Raw genomic sequence first — 24,206 nt, forward strand, 5'->3', positions numbered from 1 at the left:
ATTTCTCGCACTGGTCCTCCTTCACACTACCAACTGTTTTAAAGAAGCTGAAACTGAAAGGATGTGAGCGGGAGGACATGGAGACAGGCAACACAGCTCAAGAGAAGAGGGATACGGGGAAAGGAGGGGAGACAAGAAAAAACAAATCAGAGATGCAGAGAAACAGCATTTCGTACAGCTGGATAGCCTGCCTACTTCTAGGGATACTATTGATACTAGGGATGTATCGGTATACGAGCTCGGCCTTGCTGTTGTTGATTGCCATTATTTTTAACGAAATAAGACATTATGATGTGACAATAAACTGCGTGCTGGCCAAATGTTCAAAACTAACAAAGGGCAGACAAAAAAACCCCAATGGTATTAGCATCAATTATGTAAAACACCGGTGTTGTATGTAGTCTGATTTTCAAAACACGCTCTTACAGGAATGTTTTCAGTTCAGCTGACCAAAAAATTCTACTCATGTAGACATTTTCACAATGCAAAAACAGAAAACTACACAAACTTACTTGCTGGGGATACGGCTGACTGCGTTTACGGCTTTTCTGTCTCAATTTCTCTGCATGTATTTTGTTGTCTCTGTCTGTTTTCTTCTGTCTGCCATCCTTTCATTTCCTTTGTATTACTTTGTGTGGCCTCCTATGTGTGCATTCAAGGAAGGAGCTGGCTAAGTTGAGTCTGAAGAAAGATCTAATTTTGCCAGTTCTGCTCTATTTCTCAGTATCTCTGTGGTGCCTTATGTTGTCCTGGGAGCCCTAAAGGAAAGAAGGAACAGTAACTGGATGAAATTCCACGAAGCACAGATGGGGTATTTTTAACACTTTAGGTCAAAGCCCAAAATAGGTCAGTGACTTATCCCTTGTGGTTCTCAATTCGACAAGAGACACAATATGCTTTAATAACCCTTGTTTTCACAGCAAGAGACTAAACCTCCTAATTGGATTCTCGACTGAAAATGTTCTTGGATTGCCTTGTGAGAAAGAAATTAAAAAAAAAAAAAAAATCGAAATTCAGTTATGGAAAAATGGAAATTTGTGGAAACCGCGGGCAATTTAGTTTCCTTTGTAATCAGTGTACAGTCAGTGAAGAAAAAACAAAAAAACAAAAAAAGAAAAGCCATTGACAATATGAAAGTTATTTAGAAAGTTGTGTGTGCCTCCTGTGTGTGTGTGTTGGAGTGGGTACTGCTGCAATTCTAATACTGTATTCAGCCTTTCCACCTCACTACACCAGACTGCTCCATGATTATGGAGTACCATACACTCAAAAGAAAATGGTCACATGCTGGTCTGCCAAAAACTAAATAAATAAATATTGGCCCTTAGTATAATAGTGCCTATTTGCATAAAATACCCTGGACTTATGACTTGAAAAAAAACCAAAAAAAAAACAGTGCTTTGTGTATTAACACAAATTGGCAACAAAATATTTTCTGACACTTCAGATGGAAATTGAGCCTGGTAATAAAAAAAAACAGTGGCAGTTTAACAAATAACAAGACTTTAGTTTGAAAAAGCATTTGAGAAAAACCTCTCACAGTTGATTTAGAAGCGAAACAGAAACTAAGGTAAACATAAATTATGCAGCACCACTATGTGAGTTTCTGAGTGTTAAGTCTGTAGTATTAAGAAAAGTTCTTCCCTGTAAGTGTATATGTGGACAGTTGATATCTGCTTTTTCTTTTTTTTTGTTGAGGTCGTATTTGTTTGTCTGTTTTGTTTAATCAGGATCCCCATTAGCTGTTGTTCCCAGCGTTCTACGCATTAATGGCAACATCCACAACACATCAACATAAAACAGCCCCGTTCTAGACAGCACTTAATTTCATAGCCAGAACATAAAACTGCTTTATAACAGGACACCGATAGGTAAGGTGTAAGAGTGATGAATCGCTATTCAGACGTTTAACCTGTACCTGCTTATAAAAAAAATATCAAATAATATATATATACTTATATGTCAAAGGTACTTTATTATGTACAACTTCCCATTTCTGTAGCTTCTCCAGACAATGGCTTACAAATAAATAATATATAAGGTATGTGGAGAAGGTTACAAGGTTCAGTCGCTGTTCAACTGCATATTACAGTGGGAATCCAAATCCCTCTGAGTGGTTGTTGGTGTCAGACCAACAATCAACCCTTCTGGGATTTTCACAAAAACACAAATACAGTTCATGAAAGAAAACTCAGCAGGGCCATGAAAAGTAAGGAAAAGTAAAATGTATACCTAAAAACAAAACCAAGAAAACAAATTTATCAAGGCTCAAATGAATCTGTGGATGTTTATATCATAGGGGAGTGAAATGTGCTCCATAGATTTATGAATTGTATTTCCCCTCATTAGTTCACCCCAGTTAACTGTCAACAAAGTCAAAATTTGAGAAGAAAACTCAAGGACATCAATTTAAAGTGCCCTAGTCTTTTCATAACGGTAGCAGAGAGTGCTGTCAATTAGAAAATCTCCCACATGTTCATCTGGGTTCATATGTTGCAACTGAAAGTCACTACATATGAGTTTAAGACGAGCATTTTCATACATTCAGTGAATCCCTGTCCCCTGTGTAGGCATATCTCCATATCTCTGTACATTTCTCCACTCACTGATTTCCCTTTAATCATGAACAAAAAGACACAAACTGCAGACGTGAACAGCCAAAGCAGTAGTGTTCAGTTGACTGTTACCAGCACAAGTGGTTATATGTAAAATTCACAAGCATGAATTCAGAGCTTTTTCTTCCAGGATATGATTTGTAGCAATGCATTGTGATACCTCAATTCACTCAGTTTTAGAGCAACAAAACACCACAAAGTGAAGTGCCATATCCAAAGTATCACTGTGCTTTCAGAAGTTCTTAAAGAACAACCTGACGCTGTATTACACATACAGGAAATGTTTGGTCACATGAAGATCACTGCATGCAGTTTTTTGTGCTGATGTTAATGCCAGAGGTAGAACTGACTCGTTGAAGTGTTGGTATCCTTTTACAATGCTGAACACAATTTCAGTGATCTCTAGAGTGATAATGTTTGCGCAGACGTTTGACAGACAGCGTGGTTTGGTGCCTGAGTCCCTGTGGCACTGGGACTAAAAACATGAATTCAAAGATTAAGAGGTGTGGCCCAATACTTTTGTCTATATAGTCTGTCTACAGAGGTTAGCACTGAAACCAGTTAGAATCGTGGCCCCCTTTATTACCATCTTGCGGTTGCTTTGGGTTGATTCGACCCTCTAGTCCAGGGGTGTTAAACTCAATTGCACAGGGGGCCAAACCTCAAGGCACACTTTAGGTCACGGGCCAAACAAGGTAAACATTTATTGAACACACTAAAACAATGTTTTGTAAACATAAATATGAATACAGACAGGAATATAATTCCAGAATAAATAAACTTTAAAAAATCAACTTTAACTTTAAATATTTTGCTGTCCATAAAAATATATCTTGTCAAAATTATGCAAGTTAGAAATATGAACATGCTGCCAAAAACCCCAGAAAGAATAAATGAAAACATACACAAGGTTTCGAGCCGCATGTAGACGGAGCTGGAGCTTCAGGAATGGAACTAATACACTCTGCGGGCCATTCAGTGTCGTACCTTCCCTTGAGTGTATCATTACACTGCAGCTCCATCTGAATCTGCACAGGTGCAGTTTCCACGTCAACTGTAAATGGGTTGTGAAGCAGCTCGAAATTCTCATCTTGTGCTTCAAAGTCACCAAAGCGCCATGCAAACTTAGTGCGCTGCGTTTATCAGTAAGGTGCGTGTTTGGGAACACCGTTGGGCTGACTTGGTTCGACATTACTTGGCAACAGGGAAAGTGAGGCAAGTTGTACTGGTGCATTTGTGACAGCTTCACTTGAAATGCCTTCATCGCATCATAAATGCCGTCAAAGGAGCTTGGAAAGAAAAACGTCTGGACTTCTTTAAGTTGCTTGAAGACGTTTCACCTCTCATCCGAGAAGCTTCTTCAGTTCTAAGGTCAAATGGTGGAGAGTCCCAGATATAAACCTAGTGGGAGTGTCCCCCCACAGAGGGACAAAAGCCAAGGTGTGAAACTGGGTGTGGGTCCCAATCAGCCAGAGTTGGGTTTGATTGGGTTGATTGGGACCCACACCCGGGACCCACACCCAGTTTCACACCTTGGCTCAGGCGATTAGAGGATCATCAGGGGGTCCTTTTCTCCCTCTGTGGGGGGATATTCCCACTAGGTTTATATCTGGGACTCTCCACCATTTGACCTGAGAACTGAAGAAGCTTCTCGGATGAGAGGTGAAACGTCTTCAAGCAACTTAAAGAAGTCCAGACGCTTTTCTTTCCAAGCTCCTTTGACTACGATGACCTGGATGATTGAGAACCTTCACACTACACCAACAAGAGTTGGTAGTTCGTCTTGTAATCGGAAGGTTGCCGGTTCGAGCCCCTTGGACAGCCTCGGTCGTTGTGTCCGTGGGCAAGACACTTCACCTACCGCCTACTGGTGTTGGCCAGAGGGGCCGATGGCGCGATATGGCAGCGTCGCTACAACTGTAGCTTGCCTTCACCAGTGTGTGAATGTGAGAGTGAATGAATAGTGGAATTGTAAAGCGCTTTGAGGGTCTCGAAAAGCACTGTATAAATGCAATCCATTATTATTATTATTATTATTATTATTATTATTATTATTAGTAGTAGTAGTAGTAGTAGTAGTAGTAGTAGTAGTATTTTTTAAAAATAATAATAAATTAAATTCCTTAATTACAGCCACATTAGCTCCACTAATAAGACACACGGGTTTACCGGCAATGTTTGTAAACATATATTTAGTCACCCACCGGTGCTGACAGGCTTTGTTTTCAGAATCAACTTTTCTCTTCGCCAATGTGAGGGGCTAGCTTCTCAATAACAGAAGTTTGACTTGATTGATGCGGGAATGTTCCAAGCTAGCCTAGCGTTTGACAAGGAGGCTGCAGCGCTGCATTATGGGATCTGTAGTTTGTGTGTTAATAGCGCCTCATATCGCTGGTCCATGCATAGCAATAATAATAATTCTATATAAAATGATCTCGCGGGCCAGATATAAATGTCCGCCGGGCCAGCTGTGGCCCGCGGGCCTTGAGTTTGACACATGTGCTCTAGTCATCTATGTTGAGGGGCAGAGTTTCAATCAGTGAAGCACAATGAAGCAGTGAATGAAATGAAGGCTGACACTGGAGACCAGGGTGACTGTTCCCTTTGAGCCAGGAACAGGTTAATGAATACATTCTCTGGTAAGTAGTTATAGTATCTCAGGGATATTTATCAGTCTGTTATCATGCCATCCTATCCAGTTACTACTGACATTTGATTTGGCACAGATGAAGCTAATCTAAATAGTTTGGGCATGCACACACCTAAAAACACACATGCACTCACACACAAATGTCTAAAAACATTGACGTGCTTGTGTCGACCCGTTGTATTAGCTGGGCCACTGATCTAAATCAAGGGGAAGTGTGAAATTTGGCAAAAATAGAAAGTAAAATAACATATTGGCATAGCCTCTGAGGCTAACACGTGGTTGCTAGGCAGCAGTGACATCCCTTGCTTTTCCGAAAGACATAGAGAGAGAGAGTTAGAGAGAGAGAGAGAGAGATGTCACTTGTGCCTTTACTCGTTGTGATAGCTGGCAGAGCATATTCAAATATCACACCACACGCATATGCACACACAAACACACACATGCAAAAACAAAAACCAAAATCCCACAGCGTGTGTGTTGACAGGCTGTAACTGTCAGCACAATGTTTCAACTCTGTTTCTCACTCACTGTCCCTTGCTCTCTTCTATTGCTGTGTAGTTTTGACTCTCGCGCTCATTTAATTTATAAATTTTCTCTTGCACCTCACATCTCTCTTCTTCTACTGTCTCCCATAGTTTATTATTTTTACTTAACCCAATGGATGACTTCTGTCATCCCCTGTTACTCCCTACTGTAGCAGCATTCTTGCTGATTTCTACAGTAGCATTATCATGTTTGTGAAAGGTCCTGGAACGAAAGACTGCTGCAAAGAGACTTTTATCAATGTGACTTTATGTCTGCAGGGAAACGGGTCATTTTTTTTACCAGCGCTGGCTGTGTTAACAGCTGTACTGTAGAAACCCTTGTAGAGGCGTCTCGTTTCTATCACAGACCTAAGCAGGCAGAGAAAGAGCGAGAGAGCAAGCCTGCCTAGACCTGTAGTCATTATTAATGAGCCTGAAGCTGCTTGTCTGCATGATGTTTTGGGAATCAAGAGATGACTGCACCAGAGAAATGTGTGGTTTTGCAGTCAATGTCACCGTTGAGTTTTAAATTAAAAACAAACAAAAAAAACCCCCTGTGCATCCCTCGGGGAGCCTACAATTGTCTCGGTAGATTAGAAGCAGTCCACTTCAATTTTGTAAAGTCAGACTGTGTCTCATTAATATGGTAACAGACGTGCAGTTTAAATGCTAATAGTTAGCCTAGCTTTTCTGCAGCTCAAATGCTTTGAGCAGCAATAATTTTACCCAAATGCAAATTAATAATTCAGCACATCACAATTTATGTGCACTTATGAATGCAAATAGTACTCTACTGCAGACTTCAAGGGCACAAATTTCACCATTTGAAACATAACTAAAGGCAAAAACAGACCAGCAATGACACAAAAGAGAAAAGTTTCCGACATTTGGAAATATTTACTTTAACTGAAAATGCAGCGGTCACTGAATAGAACCCGTTTGTTTTTTCACTGTTGAAGATTCAGGGCAACATGGTCGACAGAATCTAAATTATGCCTAAGACCCTAAAGGAGCAGAATTATGAAGCATGTGAGATCCAGGGGGACAGCTTGAACCATGACATGTGCTGTGCCCTTCTAGCAAGCTCCTCACTGACAGGTGAAAAGAAGCAGCTGGTGATGTGTATCAGTGTTGACAGAAGACTGTCTAAGAATATCATCTGTCCAGCAGTTTCCAGAGACATAGTTCTTAACCCAATTTTAGTTGTTTCAGCAATTTTTTTAAAATTTACTTTCAATTAAAATTTTCCACAGTGTCCCAACTTTTTAAGAATGGTGGTTGTTGAACAAAAGGCAAAAATATGGTGTCCAGACAGACTTAGTTCTCAAGGAAAAGTAGTTCCAAACAATTAGGTCTTTTAGTAGACTGATGTATACACAATGCCATCATTTACAATCATCTATGCAATTAATGAATCACAGTACTACTAATGTATACAATGAATGTCAACAGATAAAGATTTCACTTCACAAAAGGTTGGAACACTTAACCAAATGTTAGGAAATTAGATTACTTAAGCTGAACTGATCTGATCTGACGCCCCAGACTCATAAACTAATTACATAGGTGCAAATACAAAACAATCCAATATGATTAAATAACAACACAAAAACTCCCTATAAGACATCTTATAAAGACACGTCTTGCCACAGGAATGAATCAATTAATGCCTTATTGTCTGGTGATAACTGAAGCATAAAAACAGAAGTGTCCTCACTCCTCACTCAGCTGCACAGTTGTTTTATTACTTTCACAGTTGTCATTGAGTTTGCGAATATGATGAAGTTATGTCATACTGTGCTTATGGGAGGCGAGCCTGTAGAAAGTAGGTCGCAAAACACGACTAAGGTTTTATGATATAGACCTGAAGTGATCAACTTTCAAATGGGGTGCCATGTTTGAATGGTATCCAGATTTTCTTAATATAGCCATGGTCAGTAACTGTAATATTAGGTATGTCTAAAATCTAAAACTATTCAAATTCTGCCATGACATTTAAAACTCAATGTGTTTGTCAAACAGTAAAATTATTTTATTCAGATGTTATAAAAATGTTAAATGGGGCATCATCTCCGTTAACACTATGAAGCAGCTCTCAACAAAACACAAAGTCTCTGAGAGCTGGTATCAGCAACAGTCATCTCAAGCCATACAAGTACAGTAAATTCTCAAGGTAAAAATTGATTTTAGTCAGTCAGCATTCAACTTTTTCTCCTCCTTAAAAGGCTAATTTAAGGGTTCGTCTATTGTTTTTATGTGGTTATTCTTGTCACCCTGTCAGAAGGTGGGTGGGCAGTGGGCGTGGACACCTACGTTTGTGAATATGATAACTCAAGAATGAGGCGACGTAGGAAAATGATATCATAGGTCTGTCTAGGAGGCTGAGGGGTAGTGAAACTGTAAGCTCTTAAAAGTACTATGTTAGTACTGAAAGTTTTGAAGTCTTCATTTGATTAAGTGTCTCTAAAACATCTTTTTTTTTTGTGTAGACGACGTATTCATCTTAAAACCGACTGAACTTCAAAGGCTGGTTTTACATAAATTATTGGAGCTTATACAATTGGAAACTGTAGTCTCTGTGTAATTTAATGTGGTAATGACCTCTCTTGGTATTTAATACATATGTGTGTATTTTGTTTTTAATCTCCCACAAAGGCCTGAATGCTGGAAGATTATAACCAGTATGTCCTCTCCCATTCTATCCATTTCCTTTGTGATGGCGCATCATTTTTCCAAAAAGTGTCAGCTCTCAATACTTTCAGGCTTAGCAAGATTTTTTGGAGAGCCTATTACACACACATATGGACACACACGTTTAGGAAATTCAGTGTTACGCCACTGTGTAAATGTAAGTGGTTTTGTAAGTGATCGAGACAGTTGCAGACATACACAAAACAGGGGCACTGATAAGTGATGTATTAAAGTGGGCTTTCAAGCTATCATCTCCCTCCCTGTCTCGCTTTTCTCTTCACACACTCCATTAGTATAATGCTTTTTAATGTTTAATGACAAAATAATCAAAGCTAAGACAAATACACACTTTTCTCATAATGTTGCAGCAAATCTAGCAACTTGCGTTAATACAGTTCACTACAACGCACACACAAACACACACAAACACACGCGGAATAACTTCTACAGTTTAATTGAGTGCTTCATTTGAAAAGCAAAATGCACAATTATGTTAACTGTTAAATTGTAGTGAGCTTTCACTGCTGTCTTTTGGTCAACCAACTGGTCCATCAGTTAATCATTTTCTTTAATGTCATTATATGTAGTTAATTTTCATGCAAAGGATTTTAATGACTAAACTGCCATTGCTCTTAAATAGTTTTTTGTGAGGTTATTTGGAGCAGTATTTTTTAGCTTTTCCTGGACAGGACATGCTGGCGGCTCTGTGGGTTGCCTGGCAACCTCATGAGACACTACTGCAAAGTTGTAGTCCTGCAAAAAAAACACCGATTTTACATTTTAGCACAAATTAAACAGGTAAAATATGGCTTAAGGAGAAGCTTAATAAGTACTGGCAGGCGGATTCAGTTTCCTTTAGAGCAGGTGTGGGCAGTTAATCTTCACAGGGGGGCACATGAGAAACTGGGACTGTTGTGAAAGACCTCACCAATAAGCTGGACTCAGTTCTGCTCAATATTAATTTTATCTCCTTATAAGCTTATTGGTGTAGCCCTCCACAATAGTCCCAATTTCTCATGTGACCCTTTGGGAAGATTAATTGTCCACCAATGCTTTAGACAGAGCCAGCCTTGTGGCTTCACACGTTTTAAAGCCTTGATGACAACATAAGACAATCAGCAGCTGGTTCTACGTTCATATTTAACTGGTCTCAATCTTCCCTTGTAACTGAATTCAAGAAAGTGTCAAATGCTCTAGCATATACTATAAGTTCACAAATAAGGAGATTCCCCTGTCTTGAGTTCACCCGAGTCATGTGGCTTACTGATAAACGCACATTAACACATGGTTTAGAGCTCACATGCAGCATCCTGGCATTTTCCGCCTCCTTCTGCTGGAGAAAATTTTGTACTACTCTATGTACAGTTAGGATTAAGTATGTACTTAACAGATTTTGGACAGATGATGGGTAAAACAGGCTGCTTGATTGAGTGGCCCATCAGTTCCAGTGTGACCTTGTGAAGTGGGAGCTTAGTCGAGCTGAGAGGGGGATGGAGCTCTCAGCTTATGTAAGTGGTGTCACATTCTGACTTTGCTCTGAAGCTGACTCTTCATAAAAGAAGTGATCGGGTGGGTATGTCATATTCAAATGTGTTGACAGTCACAGTTACATTTTTAGGAATTTAAACAATATTTTCAGATGATGACATATAAGATATACAGGGTAAATTCATATGTACCCTGAATGTAATATGTAAGGCTCAAGGTTTCACAAGGTTACTTTCTGCTATGTTGACAGGTGAAATTAGTCACAAAAAGGTGTCTGGTGCTGAACCAAAATCCTCCTTGCAATTGCTTTGGTTGCTTGCATGGAAGACACCAAGTTGTCAGCTCTTCGCTAGGCAGTAGTGAAAATTAAAATGCAGACCATTCTCTTTTAAAGCTGCACCTTTTGTTGGTTTCTGCAGTAAGGCACAACTTTTACTCTGACTGCATATGCTCTGCCAGTAAATAGGTCAGTAAACCCTTACTCTAACCCTAAGCAATTTTAGGAAGTCTTTTTTGTAACAGTTTCATCCAGTGATATCCAGCAACCACTTGGCAAATGGTTAGAGAATGGTCCTTTTTCCCTGGTGATCAAAGGTTGCTCATTGGCTTGTGTCACAAAGACCTAACGAGTAACACAAGTTCAGATGAAGGCTTTGAAAGGCTTCTGATTTGAGTTGGATTCAATATAGTGTTATGAATACCCAAACCAAGGGACAGAAAAAGTAGTAACAAACTGTTTTGTTTTATTTTTGACTTTAGGAACAAGGATGTAGACAGAGGTGTGTGTTTGTGAGGTAATAGATAGCTTTTTCGGGGATACATGTGTGTAAGAGATAGGCATCAGTGGGAAGCAAAAGATGTTAGAGAAAGGAAGAAGGGAGGAAAAGGCAGACTAAGGGAAAGTGACAGTGGGTGGGAAAAGATCAGATATCTAAAGTGATTTGTTTGTGGTTGCGAAATCTGTTCCATATATCAACGTTTTTTTTTTTATCTATATATCCCTACAAGAATGGCTTTTGACTTCAAACGAATAATGTCAGAAGAGTTCCCACAGGTCAGTGAGTCACTGAGTGCTTATGAGAAGTTGTTTGGATTTGAAAAATTAGCTTTTTTCCTAAGTAAACATTTAATTTTTGGATGTATTACAAGAGATTGCAAGAGCTAATATAACCTTGTAATTTACCTTTTTCACACCAGCCAATTTGATATGCTGTGACATGACATACCATGACATAATATGATGGTGTTACTAATGATCCTACTTGGGTTCTCTATCTAAACTGGACATAACACTGATTAATGACATTAGTGAGTAGTAAAAGTCTGTTGTGAAGAAAGAAACTGAACCGCATCCTACTTTTAAGGGCGGCAAGTGCAAAATTGGAGACTCAGTTGCCAATAAGACGACAAGAATTATTGTGTTTACGATAAACTGTTTTTAAGGTTAGTTAAATCATGAGGCAGCAAAGTCAAAAAGCTATTTAAATGGCTACATCTTGTAAGCTCTCTAGGCCACTGTGTAGACAGGCAGGCTGACTCAGACGACTTAATATGCACTGAATACCAGTGTCGACTGTTGCATTAGCGCTTACCTACTGCATACATTTGTGAGCACAGTGTGCGAATGTGTATACGTGTTATACAAAGTGTGTGTGTTTCACTTTGCATGATTTTGATCTGTGCCTCTTTTTTAGTGACCCAGAAATGCCTTGGTTGCTGAAAAGTGTTTTATTTAACAAGACAGCAATAATGCTAAGGGTTGCTATTAGGAGGAAGTGTGCTGATTGTTGGCATGTGGGAGAAGTTTCTGAGTCTTAATCACTATTTACCATATTCCCCACAGAAAATGTGTCTCAATCATTCATTCCATGTGAAAAACAAGATATTTTTAAAGAGAAAAAAAATCCCTTTATAGACCTTTTCCCCTGTAGCACACAAACCTGCATCCTAGTTGCTTCTCACCACAGCTCTTTGCCTGATTTCAACTCACGTGATTCATTACTGCTTAAGACAACCTCATGCTAGCAACTTTGTCGCTGTCATTTATTTATAACATCGTGCATTAATTTGAACTCCCATGCCACCTCAGAAACACAAATTATATTTTCTGTCTTAGCTCCTTCTTTCACAAACATGGATGCGGTAAATTACATTTTAATGACTTAATGGGTTGTATAATAGAAAGCTGCTCATGACTCTGGTGGAATTTCCAAATGTGTTTAAGAATGCATGTGGCATAGACTGTTATTTCTAATTATCTCTCAGCCACTTAGTGTGTTTCATACACACACACACACACACACACACACACACACACACACACACACACACACACACACACACACACACACACACACACTACTTTCCAAACAGAGGATTATTTTTTTTCTCATTTCCTTGTTCTAACACTACATATATCTAACTGTAGTAATGAGAATACTGCTATCATGGCAGGAGTCGTGTATAATGTTCATTAGAACTAAGCATGCAGTCCATATTCAGTTGCAAATTAGGCAAAGGGGTACGAGCAGGTTCTTGTTTTTTGTACCACTGAAGCCAGAAACAATTAATAATAATAATGACATCGACAGTTCACATGCACAGAATATTCACAGTGTGCTAAAGACATGTGATAGAGTGCTTGTTTGAACAGTGAAAGCCAGCAATTCATCCAATTTCTCAGTTTAATCCACAAATGTAGCGTAAATATAAATCGTGTGAAGTTTCACGTGAGATGCTCTGGAAGTGGACCATTGCAGGACTGATTTTTCAAGTTTGATCCTTTGTTATCTATAGTGCTTGTGTCCACATTATGGGGTGGATTTCAAGGTGCAAGCAAGGACCTGTTTTATCTGTGTTGTACTGTACTAGTTTTCATTATGATGTGGCCACCTTCCATTATTATCTTTAAAAACAAGGGTGGTGCAGATGAGGCATCACATCTTGTATCCTTTAAAATGTAAGAGGAACATATGTCTTTATGGTTTGGCTCTTGTTGCTTCACCAAGTAATGGCGTGAAAGTACTTTCAGCGTACCTCAAAAGTGAGGGTTTTGAAATGAGGTGGTGCAGAGTCGGAACTGCTTTTATGTGTAAGCTGAGGTCAGGGTGAAGCTTTCAATCAGTCTATACAATTCAAACCATTCTTCTGGTCATATGCTTTGAGTGGTGACTGACAGGATGAAATAAAGGAAAGTGGTTGAAATGGCCCTGCTTTCTAGGGTGCCTTGTATCTTAGAGACTTGGTGAGTATGTTGCATATTTAGGTTGAGCTCAGTTGAAGTACAACAGTACATTTCTTTTCAGTTCGACATGAGTGAGGTGAGGTGGCCTGACGGGAATGCCTGCTGGACTGACTTTAATGCTATTCTGGTCTCATGTGGGTTTAAAATGACACTGGTCCTGCCTCAAAATATGTGGACTATATATATAAGACTATACAGAAGACTATATATAAATATATATTCTAACTATATATATTTGGATTCTCTCAAATGAACTTCAAACGTAGATCAGAAACACTTAAGCAATATAAACTCATTAGCTACTTTATTATCAAACCTTGCTAGTACTGCGTTGGACCTGTAGACTTAATTCATGGCATAGATTTAGCAAAGTTCTTGAAACTTTACTTTAGAGTTTTTGGTCCATATTGACATGATAACATCTCACAGTTGCTGCAGATTTGTCAGCTGCCCATCCAGGATGTGAATCTCCCAGTCATCACATCCCAAAGATACTCTACTGGATTGAGATCTGGTGACACCATTTGAGCACAGTGAACTCAATGTTTATTTGTTTATTTATAAGGAACCCCATTAGCTTCCACAACAGTGGTTGCTAGTCTTCCTGGGGCCCAAGCCATCAAATATCTCCAAATAAAATGTTACACAATTAGATCTACAGTAAAGTTTTACAATTCTGAAATGTAAACATGTGAATATTAAAAATTATATAAAAGCAGAAAACCAAAACAAAACACTCAAACAAATTACACAATTTCCATTACAAGTGATATTACCCTCTACAATTTTTACAAATACATTAAAAACTGCCTAAATAGGCTTTTAGGTGATTTTTAAAATTATGAATTGAAGCCAATTCTCTTATTGCCTCAGGCAACTTATTCCACTGAAAAGATGCTCTGAATATAACAGAGTTTTTCAAAAAGTTACTTTTGACACGAGGAATTACTAAATTGTGGTTGGTTGAGAATCGTGTGGCATGATTATGAATTTCATCTGGATACTGCAACTGAGCACAAAAAAAGTGTGGTGTGTTTAACAGTATTGTTTTCTTTAAAAATACAAGTAAGCCATAGTATAATTTAGCTTGTACAGAAAGCCAAGAAAGTTTATCATGCATTTTGTCAATACTTGTATAGTATGAACACCTTAACACTAATCTGGCCGCCCTATTTTGGACTAACTGAAGTCTATTCAGATCTGTCTTATTAGCTGCAGACCAGATGATTGAGCAGTACTCTAGATGAGATAATACTAATGCGTTAATCACATCTTTCATAACTGAAGAAGTAATATAAAAGGAGCATTTCCTAGCTATAGCTATGCCCTGTCCCATTTTCTTAATAACAGAATTGATGTGCTGAGACCATGAAAGGTGGTGGTTTATGGTAACACCAAGTAATTTAATCTGGGTGACCTGTTCTAATGCCGATCCAGCTATGGAAAGATTTAGTTGTGGACTGTTGACTAAGCGTGCTCTACTTCCTATTAACATGGATTTGGATTTAGTCACGTTTATAATCATGTTGTTTTTACTTATCCAATCAAACACATTCAGCAAATCTAGTTGTAATACGCTTGTCAATTCAGAGTGGCTACTGGCTGAATAAAACATGGTGGAATCATCAGCGTACATTACAAGATGAGATTTATCCAGGACATACGGCAAATCATTTGTAAAAACTGTGATGCTGAAGAAAGTAGTATGAGATGATTTAAGCTTTGTGAAATGGTGTGTTATCCTGCTGGTAGCAGATGTCAGAAGATGTGAACGCTGTGGTCAAAACCGAATAGACATGATTAGTAACAATCCTCAGTTGGTCTGTGGCATGTAAAAGGCTCAAAGTGTGCTAGGAAGAAATACCCTTTTCCACCACATCATCACCATCTGGACCTTTGATACATTGCAGGATGGGTCCATGCTTTTGTGTTGTTTACACCACATTCTGATGTTACCATTAGGTTTGTTGCAACAGAAATTGAGAACGATCAGAACAGGCAACATTTTTCAATCTTCTTTGGTGAACCTGTGTGAAGTGTAGCCTCAGTTTCCTATTCTTAACTGTAAGCGGTGGCACCTGGTGTAGCCTTATGCTGAAGTGGCTTATCTGCTTCAAGGTTCAAGAGATACTCTTCTGCAAACCTTGGTTGCAACAAGTACTGAGTTACTGTTGCCTTCCTTTTAGCTTAAAGCAATCTGGCCATTTTCCTCTGATCTCTGGCATGAACAAGACATGTTCGCCCAGACAACTGCTCTTTTTCTTTTTTGAACATTTTCTGTAAAGTCCTGTAAAGTTCTCTGTAAAACTTGGCTGTGTATGAAAATTCCAGCACCTCAACAGTCTCTGAAATATTCACACCATCCTGTCTAGCACCAGCAGCCATACAGCGATCAAAGTTACCTAAATTGCCTTTCTTCCCCATTCTTCTTGCTTTGAACTTATGCAGATTGTCTTCACCATGTCTACATACCTAAATTCATGTGATTGGCTGATTAGATATTTGCATTAGTGTGCAGTTAAACAGAGGTACCTAATGAAGACACTGTAGATGTAGTGCAGAATGCAGCAGCATATTTTTACATAAGAATTATCACCACTAATGGGGACAAAATATCCTGTATGGTTTCAGATGGAGGCTGTTTTCACATAGAGCAGATGCAACATTTCACCAGTCAGGTATGGTATGTGTCTTGCAGAGAATTTAAACCCCTATATCAAGTATTTATAAGAGCTCTTCTTTATGGCAAAATCTACAATCTTGATCTAGTATTGGCTGTCTATCTAATAACAGCCATCACCCAGAAAACAAAGTGACAGTGTATCAGCTGTCTGTGAAGCATAGTGCCAACTTCAGCCATAGCTACAAGGTACTGGACCCAGGTGCAAGAATGTTTAGTGTGCCCATCCCCACTACCTCTACTCGCTTCACATAGGGAGGCAGGCTGAGGTTTTGTTTAGATAAACCTCCCTATGGAGGTTTGAACATAGACAGCTGAATTGTCCACCTATATTTTTAGGAAATCTTGATTGTTGGTTTAAGCCAAGTAAGCCTCATTACCTGACAATAAGCCAATGCAAATTAAGAGATTACAGGCAGAGGCGTGGGATTTGTGAAGTGATCATTTCCTCATTTTCCTATCAATTCCTAGTCCAGCAGGAAAATATAGTTGTAATTAAGTTGTAATTAAAACTTTAGCTTTTTAAGTAGTTTTGTCCTGTAATCCACTGTGATGTAGAATGCTTTATAATCTAGAAACTGCACTCTTGTCTTATCATGTGATACAAAAGAGGATTTGACGAACACCTGAGCGCTGTACTCAACAGGCTTTCTTTGTTCTGCCTTGCTGCCTCCATCAAATGCTTACTTGGATCATCTTGAAAACAGAACATGTCCACCATCTCCTGTCACACCCACACCCTGTCACACTTCCTTTTTATTGAAGTATATATAAGCATTTGTTATTAATTTTCCACAATATTAGATAGGGTCACCTGTGTTGGGTTAATATAATTGCTTGTCCTGTGTGTGGTTTGTGTGTGTGAGAGTAGGGGGAGGGGTTAGTGGTGCTAAAGGAGATTAAAGCTCTTGTGTGCTTGTCTGTGTGTGCTTGAATACAGAGTTGGCGACAGGTTGTCTTAAATATTTTCTGGATCACTAAGATGACAGATACTCCAACTTTCATAAACACACATACACGGAGCACACTTACATGCTTATGTGACATCGCACATACACAAATGCATGTACACACTAACACAGCCAGGTCTCATCCACACCCAGATGCTGACAGCTAGTCAGGGAGCGCGCACACGTTCAGTGACAGCGGTAAGTCTTCTTGGAACAGCAGAACTCAATATACATGTTACATTGTTAAAAGCACTTAATTGTCTTTAAGTAAGTTATGATTTTCCATGGTTGCAAGAGAGGTTTTATCAGTATGCCACAGTTCAATACAACAAAATGTATTCCAGTTGGGAATCAATGCAGGCGGAAAGGAAACTGTCCGAACTACTCTGTCAGAGACACAGACTGAGCCATATGAAGGCAGAAAGACAGACAGAAGCAGTAGGGGAGAACATGGATGGGATAGGAGGATAAAAGCACCACTCTGGGGATGAAGCTCTCTGATGGACAAGAAAGTCAACGCACTCAGCTGAGAGACAGGAAATGCATAAAGACTGGCAGAGAAATGGAAAATAGAGCAACATAAGGGAAGGAAAGCTTTTGAGAGAAAGGAACAGAAAACACGATACATGCAGAGAAATGCAGGTAGAGAGAGAAAGAAATAGAAAATTATCCAAAGCTTAAACGCAGAACCACAGAAAATATCCAGTTTAGGTGAATGTGTCTCCATTTGAAGTAAACAAAGAAGTCTTTAAGATGTTTGGTGTTTCTTGATCAAATGTTCTTTTAATTTTTAAAAATCATACACACCAAATACTCAATGCAACGGGCATTTATCTCAAATGAGCATGTTTATTATTTTGTTTAAGCAACTGCAGCATGTTAAATAAGTGCTAAAAATCTAACCAATGCATTGGTTTAAAGGTCTTCAGCCACAGTGCGTTACTTCTGAGAACAGTGTCCCTGGTTGCTGTTTGACTCGTCTGTTGCCAAAGAGCTCTGCATTTCCAATACACACGGCTCTTTCTTAGCTTTAAAAGTGCACTAATCCCTGAACAGTTGCAGTGTGAAAAGCAACATGGCTGCGCAAATGAGCAAATAGAGATTATCTCTTGGGGTTTCTGAGTACCTAATGATGATAATACTGATTAGATGGCAATGAAATATATACAGCATCATACCATTAGTGGGCTTATGTCACACAGGAGAAAGAAATGAGAGACGAATTCCAGTGTGGCAAAAACTATAGAGGGATTAAGTTCCTTTTCTTTATGAGAGACCAAAGAAAGAAAAATAACTGCTTAGAAATCTAAACCAGAAGAAAAAGAAATAAAAGGCTTTGAGAGAAACTAGAAACACAGAGTGAGAGTGATTCTAGAGGGCATTTGATGAGTATTGTGCAGTTATTGCAGTAATCGATATCCAGCGGAAACTGATCAGCAAGAGGAGTGGAGGAGTATAGATGGAGAGCAGAACGATGTGGATGCTTTTAAAACAAATCTCTGCTCTTTTTGTCCCTGTTGTTTCATTAAATTCAGCTCTATAGACTGTTTCATCTGCTTTCTCCTGTTTTCTGCCTAGTATTTTTTCAGGTTCTTCCTCTAGCTTGTGATTTCTTACTCTGTCCATTTAAGGGGGAGTTCGATAGCATTCATTTTGCTAACACTCAGATGCTATGTTGCACTGGTGGGTAAAAGGTGCCCTCCAGCACTAAGTTGTACCACAGAGTGGTTACCAATGGTAGGTACTGGAGCACTGTGTGTTTTCTATCCCGAGGCTGCTCTCAAGCACTGCTCTGACTACGGCCACAAAACCTGAGATGCACATACACATCTAAGCAAGTAAAAAGCTGCACACATGAAGCCCAGCATAAAAAATTCAAAATCTTTCTCCTGATAATAACAACATTTGAACTTTGCTTTAACAAATATTTTGTCCTCACCACATAAAGATATACTCGTGTCCTTAAAACATGCTTTTAAACTGCTCGTGTCGAGTATATTTTTAGTCTGCCTGTTTTAACAAACCTCTTTTGGCTAAATTTAAGCACTCACATGACACAACTGAAAGGCTACCTTGTTTTTTTCTATGTATTATCATGATGAGGCATTACATATATGTGAAAAATTATTTGTATCATTTTTTTTATATTAAGGCATGACCTTAAACAACCTGTTAACGGCTAGTTTAACCCTCCAAACCCTTCAGTTTTGCTGGATTAAAATCATTCAGAACTTGATTGCAGTGCTTGCTGCCAAGGTTGGCATAGCCAGTTGTTATGTTTAGGGAGTGAATAGTTTTAACATAGGGCCAGTTAGGTCTGGATAGCTTTTTTCCCCTTAATACATAAAAGCATCATTTTTAAAATGCATTTTGTGTTTACCTGCTGTATTATTGTCTAATACTACAATCAGTTTGATGATCTGAACCATGTAAGTGTGACACAGGACACAGAAAACTAGGATATCAAAAAGGGATTAAATACTTTCTCACATACTGTATGTACTCACAGAGAAGGGCTGTGAAGATGGCTTCAGAAAAAAACAATAATAATACTGTAATTCTCTTTCTGATGCTCATTGTAACTGGAGTATTAACTCTGAAATAAGATGTTTGGGTTGTGACGTGTGCAAACCTTTACAAGCCACAGCTTCCTGTGATAGTAGCATCAGAGCCAGCAGAATATACAATATAAGTCAAAGTACAGAGAGGAATAAGGAAACAAAACCTGGCCATATTGTCTTATATCTAGTAGTAGCAGTGCCTTAATCGTTCTTTAATAACGCACATCTACATTAACCCCATACACACACAAGTACACAGTGTTTAAAATTAAAGCAGTGTCTTTCCTTCAGCTAAGGAAGTTACTCTTTTTGCATGCTGAGTAGGGTCGTGAAAGGGTGCGTGAGTGCAAGTGTGAGAACTGTGTGAGAGGTGATGGATATGTGTTTTTCCAGCGTGTGTTTAGTAGTGTGAGTCAGCTGCTGTCAATGATGTTAAGTCACAAGTTTTTTTTGGTCTTGACAACAAATAGACAGATCTCTAAGAAGGTTTTGCACTTTGTAGAGAGATTTATTGTCTGAGTGTCTGAACAACAAAAAAGATCCATCAGATGATTGTTTTCCAGGTCAGTAGATTCATTCCACTCCCTCTTTAGTCTGTGTTCCACTCTGAGTAATGACAGAAACTAATGCTAAAACAGGACTTCTAAGGACAGTCAATGTCATAGCTTGTGTGTCAAGGTGCAGTGTGAGTTAGAAAGTGTTTTAAATTCTTTCTTAACCTGCCAAGGGACACCAGAGCTTTGACTAAAAGAAACCTAGTGTTCAACCACTTGAAAGTGAACATCTAGTGACATGCAGTGGATATCTTCCACTGGGTCAAAACAGCATCTCATAATCTTGAATTTGAGTTTGAGGAAAAGTCACAGGCAAATTGTGAGCATTTCGGCAGCAATGACTGTGTAGCTGTGACAAAGAAAAGATAAGGTGTGTGTTTTCAGTGCACTGTAACCTGGCGCAGAACAACGCACAGTGGCTTGGGGATGTATTAAAAAACTCTGAGTTCTGTTTTAGCATAAGGAAAAGGTGTAATTAATATTTTGGTTAAAGTCATATGCAATAACTTATTCAAATGCTTACCAGTGTTGGTCAAGTTACTTGAAAAAAGTAATCAGTAACTAATTACTGATTACTTCCCCAAAAAGTAATCCCGTTACTTTACTGATTACTTATTTTCAAAAGTAATTAATTACTTAGTTACTCAGTTACTTTTTAAAAACATGATTTACAACCTGAATAGGTAATAAAGTGATAGATCTTTCAGCCCAATTCTACTTTTTTTACATAATCCATCATACAAAATGTAATCAAATGGAAAAGTCTCTTTTTAAAACTTGTTTTATTAGTTTTAATCTTTTAACTTCATGCATGAAGAAAAAAATTTAATTATCTGCAACATTCTCTGACTGGAAGAAATTTGTTTAATATTTAAACCTATTTTCTGCACATTCCAGCACATAAAAAAAAATATATATATATATATATATATTTTGTGTTTACACTCACTCTTTCAAAATAGCAGAAAATAAATAAAGTCAAAGACTCAGCGGTCCTTTTTTTGCTCTATTTTCACCTGTAAAGCAGGAGCGGGTTAGGCGGAGGTATGCTCTGGTGCAGGTGTGCCGCAACGGTTAGTTGAAGAATCCGCGAGTTTCTCTGTGAGTTTCCCATTACGTCGTTGCGCACTCGGTGCTTGCTTGGAAGTTTAGGGGGTTTTTTTCGCTGTAAAAAGAAGTTTTCTTCCCACGCACAACGGACGCTAATGTTTTTGTCACTTGTTATGGAATTAAACTTAAAGTAAGGTCAGTACTTCCACGCTTTAAACGCTGCACGCTCATACTCTCTCCCGTACTCGATATATTATCCATTGTTGATCTGCACACAGCTGTTGTCACAAACGTCGCACTTGCTTACGTCACTGTCATGAGACATTCTCGCAAAAAAATCACGGTTTTAGTAACGCAGCTTTCCTATGGGAAAGTAACGGTAATCTAATTACCGTTTTTGCAATAGTTTCCCCTTACTTTACTCGTTACTTGAAAAAAGTAATCGGATCTCCCATCTCTGATGCTTACAAATGTGTTGCTTTGGATTATTTACCATGCTGGCTTATTTAGTGCTTAATTATTATTAATAGTCTGTATTAATGGGTTTAACAGTATCTCACCTTGATTGCACCTGTGACATGCACATCTGAGTTCTGGCTTATTTCTTAGGTTACCGTGGTTCTTATGATGGGAGAGCCATTGATTCATCAGTCTTAACTGATTTCATGATCCATCCCTCCATCTTTACTGTTTCACCGTCTCCATCAGTCACTACATGCAGACTAGAAAAGAAAAAAAAAAAAGAAACAGGAATTCACAGTTTTGACTAAAGGCAGTTCAATATTTTGCTTTGAAATTATTACTTAATATTTTACTCCAGGATTAAACAAGGCAACTTAAATACGTTGAATACATTGGGTCTCATCACAATGTTTTAGTATATAAAGAGGCCAATATACTAAAGTCAAGGGAAAGTCTTACCTTTAAGACAACACACAAAAATAAATATTTTGAATACACAAAGAAGTAAAACAAAATCTTTCCTTTTTGCCACATGACATCTTCCACGGAGATGCTCTCTCTGAGACTTTTGTGTTGACATCTTTATTTACTTAATTTTTAAATGTCATGCATACAGCATTGTGATCTGGATTGTAAAATATGTGTTTATTTATATTTTTACTGTTTTCTGTTAATACCTTATGTTTCATTACGCTTACAGTATGTACATTTTTGAACACGACTATTTTTTTATTAATGAATTAAATGTATTACATTATTTTAAAATGATAGTTTTTGTATATTTCACGTTCAACAAAGCCATCCTGGTTGATTGTTTTATACATTGACGACACCTGACTTGATGTTAGAAATCCATATTTCACTTACAGAATGAGAGATGAAAGAGATTTTTGCTTTTGAAGAGTGAGGGCATTATGATCGGTCACATCAGTACGCTTTTGTTTTTGCTGTCTCTGCAATGCAGCATTTGCTTCATTACAATTTCTTGAGCTCGGGGACAGCGCGGCAGTATTGCTCGCAGGAAACACTTTCGGCAGCAGATTCTTTGATGAGAAACATTACCCAAATGTGTTTACTTCCCTCCATTTTTACAGTATATGTCATAAGTGCTCAGAAAGCTTTGCTTGCATATTTTTACTTCACTCACAGCAGGTATAGCGGCAAGGAAATAGAGTTTAGAATAAGGTGACATTATGGCAATATTGCAGTAAATGTCAAGAGGGATAACTCACTGTAGCGTAACAGTGTGAGATTCTTTGGACTGAATTAATTTTATTGTAACGAGCGAAAAAAGTGTTTGTTAATAACTAATTTTGTTTTCAGTTGTTGTAGATTAAATTAATACAACTTTAGGCTCTTTCTGAAGAGATGGGATAGACTGCATGTACAGATAGAGTTAGACAAAGTAATTGGATGAGAGAAGAAAGTAAAGTAAATGAGAGGAGTGGCATCTTAGCATCTGCTATCCTACAAACTCTATCAATGATAACGTACCACACAAAAAGAGTCATTACTAAAGTACAACAGGAAGTGAGAACAATAGAACATGTGAAAACTAACATGTAGGCAAAAACAAGTGGGAAAAGAAATACAGGAGACACTATGAAAATGAATATAATGGAATCGAAAGAATATCATTGAAAACTTGTACAGAAGCCAGAAGCATGACACTTACATGATAGCACCTGAAGGAACATAATACTGCAGTCACACATGTTACACACACCGCAGGCAGTGTGTGTGCGGGAGGGTGGTGAGGGTGAATATATCATCTAAAGCCAATGTATTATTTAATCAGTGTGGTGAGTGTGTTTTTGTGCCGAATGAAAGACGGAGCTACTCCGAGCAAGCCTGTTTCATCTCACACATGCAGCTGTGTTCCTCCCTAAAACACACATATTCACATACAGGAGAAGCTGTGGAGTCTCAGCAGGAGTCCTGACAGTTCCACTGACTAATGATTTCTCTCTCTCTATCTCTCTCTTCTCTCTCAGCCAGGTGTAGCCTACACCAGCGGAGATCGTCAGAGTAAATCAGCTGTTTGCCATTCTCAGGGCAAAGCTTATTCTGTTAAGCTGTTTACATACACCTTTAAAACCTGACAACTGAGTATTTCAGAGATTACACCTGCGAATGCTTGTGCACTCATCTTGACTCACCAAAACACTCAGCGGTCCACTGGCGTGAAAGAAAACTTGCTTAACTAAGATGTACTCGTAATAAAACAGAGAAGAGATAAACAGTTACTCAAATAATGATATAAGGAGCCAGGATACCTCTATGAATTTTGCTATAATGAATAAATAATTGTCTGAGTTGTAGTAAGGTTGATGACATGAACTGTAGTTAAGATTTTTGCCTCTTTACATAACTTAGTTCTTAAGTTTAAAAAGAACGCGCTGAGTCTTTTACTAGTAAATGAGCTACTCATTTTAAAGAGCCGCGATATGTATTAACTATGTATTAAATTATGTACACTGTTCTGATAATTCAACACTTGAAGGCTCCTACGCTTTTGACATTAGCCTTCATAAGCACAGTTTTTTCTGATTTTGAAAGCTGATTCTGCAGTTGCAGATGCCGCGTGGAAAAGGGCTTTTCTAAGCTAAGTCCCTCATATATATGCCTAATGTGATTTAATGTTAATAGTGTGCCCGATATGAAAATTTAATTGTAAAGTACTTTGCCGAAAGCCAAGCAGGACAAGACATTTAAGTCCTCCATCAAAAAATGTACT

General features: G+C 38.4%; 1 protein-coding gene across 4 annotated transcripts in view; it reads left to right on the forward strand.

Annotated features, from left to right (window-relative positions):
- Nucleotides 1-24,206, forward strand: part of LOC309687214 (leucine-rich repeat and fibronectin type III domain-containing protein 1-like protein) — a 187,641-nt gene that overhangs the window by 35,602 nt on the left and 127,833 nt on the right. For 2 of the 4 annotated variants that reach the window (XM_082502010.1, XM_082502009.1), the window contains exon 1: nt 20,939-21,202. The exons of the other annotated variants lie outside the window; for them this stretch is intronic. The gene's annotated coding sequence lies outside the window, so the exon portion shown is untranslated. Of the gene's footprint in view, nt 1-20,938; nt 21,203-24,206 lie in introns of those variants that run through there. 4 annotated transcript variants of the gene reach the window in all.

The sequence above is a fragment of the Aulonocara stuartgranti genome, assembly GCF_965226115.1.
Source record: "Aulonocara stuartgranti genome assembly, chromosome: 14".
Classification (NCBI taxonomy): Eukaryota; Metazoa; Chordata; class Actinopteri; order Cichliformes; family Cichlidae; genus Aulonocara; species Aulonocara stuartgranti.